Source organism: Haemaphysalis longicornis, unplaced genomic scaffold, assembly GCF_048455015.1.
Source record: "Haemaphysalis longicornis isolate Haplotype H1 unplaced genomic scaffold, Haemaphysalis longicornis Haplotype H1 scaffold_1, whole genome shotgun sequence".
Lineage (NCBI taxonomy): Eukaryota > Metazoa > Arthropoda > Arachnida > Ixodida > Ixodidae > Haemaphysalis > Haemaphysalis longicornis.
Genome location: NW_027526203.1, coordinates 3,510,384 through 3,516,418, shown reverse-complemented (window position 1 = coordinate 3,516,418; position 6,035 = coordinate 3,510,384). Strand labels below are relative to the sequence as shown.

The 6,035-nt window shown below is 46.6% G+C and overlaps 1 pseudogene; it reads right to left on the bottom strand.

The window, feature by feature from the left end:
• Positions 1-2,999: 2,999 nt before the first annotated feature.
• On the bottom strand, positions 3,000-3,713 carry LOC144154905 (uncharacterized; annotated as a pseudogene).
• Between the last annotated feature and the right edge of the window lie 2,322 nt (positions 3,714-6,035).

Here is a 6,035-nt window from a genome sequence, read left to right as displayed (position 1 = left end):
GTTGGTCGAACTGGAAGTACATAATTTATTTATTTTATTTATTTATTTATACATACTGCAGCCCATCGCAGGAGTGGGTTGGTACATAGAATGCAAAACACTTTTCTGCACAGAATAACACATATAAAAACACAACACATTTAAATTCACTTATTCATAAAGTTTAGACATAATAGAAAATAAGTACAGCAAGACATTGAAATTATGCAAAACTGACATTACACAATCAATTTAAATTCTGCAAAAATTTTTCCAAAGGCAATGACCTAATTTCACCTGGTAGTAGGTTCCATTTTTCAATTGTTCGCCGGAAGAAGCTCTACTTAAATAGATTAGTTCATGGAGAAAATGTTGCAAGGTTGAGTTTGTGGCTATTTCTGGTAGATTTAAGTTCATCGGGCGACAAATAGCTATTCTGTTGTGAGTAGCGCGGAGTATTCGTAAGAATATGTAAAAGATTAAGACATTCGCGTTCACGGCGCTCGGACAGGGGTTGTAATTCTAGTGTAGCAAGGTGGGATGACGGCGAAAAGCTCCAATCGAAACGGCGGAAAATAAAACGAATGCATTTTTTTTTTCTGAACAGATTCAAATATGTTAATTTCAGATACTTTATAATGGTTCCAGATGGTACAGGCGTATTCCAAGATGGGTCGGATAAGCGTTTTATATGTTAGCAATTTCGTTTCGAGTGGAGCTTCCCGCAATGTACGGTTTAGGTACCCTAACTTTTTTAGAGCTTTGTTGCATGTATAATCAATGTGCCTTGACCAAGACAATGTAGGTGTGAAGATGACGCCCAGGTACTTGTATTCGTTCACCCGCTGCAGGGAAGAGCCGTTGAAAGAATAATTAAACAAAGAAACGGAACTGCGTGTACTGAAAGATAAAGTGACTGTTTTTGTGAAGTTAATATTCATTTGCCACGTCTGGCACCACCTGAAAAATTGAGCAAAATAGTCATTTAGCAAAATATGATCATCATTCGTGTTAATTACATTGTACAACACGCAATCGTCAGCATAGAGGCGAATGTTTGCGGATATATAATTAGGCAGATCATTTATGTACAATAAGAACAAAAGTGGCCCCAAGACCGAACCCTGAGGAACTCTGGATGACACATGTACTACCGACGAATTTGTGGAGTTAAACGAAACATACTGGGAGCGATCATGTAAAAAGCTAGCAATCCAATCAACTAAGACCGAGTTGTTAAGTATAACGCGAAATTTATGAAGAAGTTTTGAATGGGTAACGGTGTCGAAAGCCTTAGATAAGTCTATAAAAATTGCGTCAATTTGATTTCTTTTGTCAAGAGCGTGGGCAATGTCATGAGAAAATTCAACAAGCTGAGTTATTGTACTAAAGCCACGACGAAAACCATGCTGGACGTTACACAAAATGTTATTGCATTCAAGAAACTCCATAATATGACTGAAGATTATATGTTCGAGAAATTTACATGATTGAGACGTTAATGAAATCGGACGGTAGTTCAATGGTGACTGCTTGTTGCCGGATTTAAACATGGGAAATATTTTAGCCAATTTCCATGCTAACGGGACAGTCGCAGTAGATAAAGATTTATTAAAAATTATAGTTAAATACCGGCTCCTCCAGACACAATATCTAACCAGAAAAGCATTGTTAATTCCAACAGGACCGCAGGATTTCTTGTTGTCCAGGTGCAAAATTAAATTTAGAACCCCCTCGACAGACACGGTTATATCGCCAATTGAGTAATACGACTCGTGTGGGAAATCGGGTATTTCGAAGTTGTCTGTTATGAATACTGACTGGAAGTACTCATTGAAGGCAGTGGCGATAGTTATAGGGTCACTAGACGGGATATTGTTAACTAGGATAGTATTAGTAGAGGCTGAAGAGGGTATAATTGAACTCCAAAATTTTCTAGGGTTAGTTTTCAGTAAACCTTGCAATGTAACCTAAAAGTAAAAATCTTTAGATGAATTCATTTTGAGGCGGAGCTCTTCTTTAGCTTCGTTAAATTCGGCGTTTTTAAGGGGATCACCTTTTCGTTTTGCACGCCTTAACCTCACAACACGACGCGACAGGTGAAGTATATCACGCGAGATCCAAGGGAGGCGAGGATTTTTCTTTTTTGTTTTAAGGGGCACAAAGCGCTGTAGACAGGTTGCAACAATATTTTCGAACAAAGCCACCAAGAAATTCACATCATTCGATAAACTAAGTTGTTCGAAATTGTCAAAAGAATCGCTTAAATAATCGATAATGGAGGAATCATCGGCGTGTGAAAAATCAGGAAATGTAGAGTAAACAAAACAATTGTTGCGAACCGGAACGGGTAGGGAAACAAGAACAGCCATGTGATCTGAAATGCCATCAGTAACCTCGCATTCATAGCCGTTATCTAATAGATGGGGACTAACAAATACTAAATCCAAAACTGCGGCACCTCTAGTGTTGGCATCGACGATTTGTTTCAAACCAAAGGATAATGAAAAATCTAAAAGAACTTTGCTTATTTCCACGTCATAACCGGTGAGAGATAAAGAAGGCCACAGAATACCGGGAGCGCTGAAATCGGCGAGACAGATCAAGCTTGAAGACGAGATACGCTAGTGCATGAATGAAGTTAAGGCGAGTAACTGAGCCAGGCTCGATGACGGCGGACGATAGATAACAGCGAAGGTAATAGAAAAGTTCCCGAAAAAGACCTTGCACCAAACGGATTCGGTATCAGGTGGGCTTGGGAATACTGAAAATTGAAGGTCAGACCGCAAAAATAACGCAACACCTCCCCTTCTCCCATGTCGCCGATCAGTTCTAAGTACAGTGAAACCTGGTGGTGTTACCTCGCTGTCGTAAACGTCATCGTGTAACCATGACTCAGTCACGCCAACAATATGGGGTGAATGGGTGGCGACCAGTGAAAGAAAATTTGGGAATTTATTAACTAAGCTTCGGCCATTAACATTAAGGACGCGCAATGGCTCTTGTATGTTACTTGGGCGTCAGGGGGTTACAGTAGCAGCGTTGGACGCGGCTTTTGGAGGGCGAGAAGGAACCCTGACGAGGGTGTCAGTATTGTCGTCCCATTGTACCGAACTTTATCAATAAACGCGTGGTCGAAGGTCAAGTGAACCATCGAGCCATTATCGCGGAAGGGCTTAGTTGCCTCCCACATTTTTTTTCCGGATTGAACGTATGCGTTGGGAAAAGTCTTCTGAAATGCGAAAGTCTGAATCTTTAAGCTTGTGGCCATTTTTAAGGACGTTTGTTTTTTCGCGGTAGTCAAGAAGCTTCATTATAACCGGGCGCGGGCGATCGGCATGCTTCCGGCCAATCCTGTGGCACCTTTCAACACTCGGACAATCGATTTCAAGCTCTTCCCCGAACCACGCCGAAATGTTAGACAGCAGAATGTCGTGGGTTTCATCAGGCGCCTCAGGAAAGCCGTGCAACAGCAAGTTATTACGGCGGGAACGATTTTATAACTCGTCATTTCTCAAAGACAGTTGGTCGATTTTGATTTTTAGTTGATGAAGCTCACTTTCCACATTGCCGTTGAGCGCGGCAGATGGAAGGGCGGCAGGAACAGACTTCAGTGCGGAGACGCGTGGCTCTAGGGCGGCGTCAAACCGGGAGTTGATCATTTGATTAATGTTCTTGATTTCTGTTATTTCCTCCGATATGCGTTTCTGCCCCTTAATTAATTCAGCAAGCATTTGAGGTACGGCCGATAATACCTTAGATAAACGGCACGAAGCTTACCATCACTCCCAAACCTCCCGCCTCAACCACCTACCAGACGAGACACCCTTGAACTCCTCGTATATCCAGCGCCCCAAGAACAGCCACAAATTGTGCCCCTCCACATCCGTCAACACATTTGTACAGCTCCCATACCGCGATATACGCATCAATACGCTCGTCAGGAAAGCAACCCTCTGGAGATCAACGAAACTAACGTGGATAATTACAAACTTTTCATTTCTGCGCGCCAAGAGTCCTCTGCAATGATTTAACAAGAATGTGCAGCAGGACCATGACCTGCTGAATATAATGTCCTGGAGCTTATAACAGCACGCAGCGATTACAAGACACGGGGTTCGACGAACCAAAGCGACGCGCAGGAATCACCTATGTAGGTCGCAATAGTCTTGTCTTGTTATTTCTTAGTCAACGACCGTGTGGTGAGCGACAAGAGTTTCGTGCGAACGATCGTTCGTGGCTGGCCATGATAGCACCGCCGTTTGAAGTTGAAGGCATATGCGCACTCGCATGTCGGAGACAGAAACGCCCAGCAGCCTCAACACGGTGCTCTAATGAAATGCAGCGCAGAAGCTTGTCGCGAGCGCACTCATTACTCTCGCAAATCGAGGCGGCACAACTGATGCAGATCGCCCGTGTTCACAGTCGTAACGCACTACGCGCAAATAAGGCGGCCGCACACACTCAGCGTCTCAATAGCAAACCGAACACCTATGCACCGCTGCAACGGCAGACAACAATCACGACGAGAAGATCGCAGCAGCTGCCAATTTTAAATGCAGAGCATTTCAGTAACTCACGATGTCACCCGCGTTGGCGTCCGTAGTCCCCGTCCGCATCGCTCCCCCTACACTATATAAAGAAATAATACTTGCCGGCGCCAGGTTTCGATCCTACGACTCTGCGGGCGGAACGCAAGGTCCACGGTACTCTACCAACTGAGCCACAAAGCCGACACAGAACGGAAGGTTACGAACGTGCCTTATATCCTTGACTCATTCAACCGTCGGCCAGAGGTGCGCCCTCTCCCCCGCGTCCTCTTCGCCTTCTCTCCGCTCGCAACGCCCTTTCTCGCCGCGTTCGGTTCGGGCGCACAACAGGTGGGGACGTGCGCAACACCCTCTCTCGCCGCGTTAGGTTCGCGCGCAAGAACAGGTGGGGCGCTCGCATCGCGCTCTCTCGCCGCGGTCGGTTCGCGCTTATCGTTCGCCCGCGCTGCGGTCGCTAACATCTGTGGCGTGATCGTGACGTCAGCATCACGCGTTCGCGTGGTGGCGATTTCGGCGCTATAACACTCTCTCGCGAGGGGCATTGGATTGTATTCGATTGGATTGGCTTGGATTGGCTTGGATTTGGATTGGATTGGATTAAAGTGGATTGTGTTGGATTGTGTTGCGTCATAGCCGCGCCACGTTGCGTCATAGCCGCTCCACGTTGCGTCATAGCCGCGGCAGGGGGTTCACGGCACGTTTCACCATCGACTTCATCGACAATGTCTACGCTGGAAGACAACAATTACAACAACAACAACCAATACGTAATCCATACGACTTGCAGGCGCGCCCCCCCCCGCAGAAATGCTCTGCATTTGATCGTGCCCCTCGCGAGGGGGATGTTTTTTTGCTGGGTTATGTCCCTGAACGAGACAAGCAGGTGACTGTGCTCGTGCAGCTCCATAGCACGGGGGGTAAAAGCGCAGTCTTGTTGGTGGGCGTATTCCTTGCTCCATGGAAGCGTGAGTGGGTGTCCAGATGAGCTGAATGGAACCGTTTGGGGAGTGGTTTTTTAATGCGAAATTTTTTGCTTTATTCTGCGAAAATACGCGTGTGTGCGGGCGTGCTTGTGTGGTTATTTGATGGTATCAAATACGATGGCGGTCGGGCAGGCTCTCTGCTACCCAGAAAAATTGCCTGTCCTGCCAAAAGGGTGCCCACTTGTCAGTAAATTACACCTGTCTGTCTGCCTGCCCACCAGCCGGGAGATTTCGGCGAGGATGCGTGATTTGGAGACGAGGGGCGGCCCGTCACCAGGGGGTGTGGGACGCAAAGCCGCACCACGGCGACACTCGATGGAACAAAAAAAAAAGATGGTGGACGGACGGTCAACCTGCTTTGTGGACGGACTGGCAATGGGTAGCCTGCAGAGAAGGTGCCCATTGCCAGAAGGTTCAGGCGAGGATCCCAGAAGGGGGAGGCGTAGGTGGCGTCGGCGGCCCCGGGGTCTACCGGTGCCTCCCGGCCCACTGGCCAGGGGGCTACATGCTTGTCTGCCAGAAG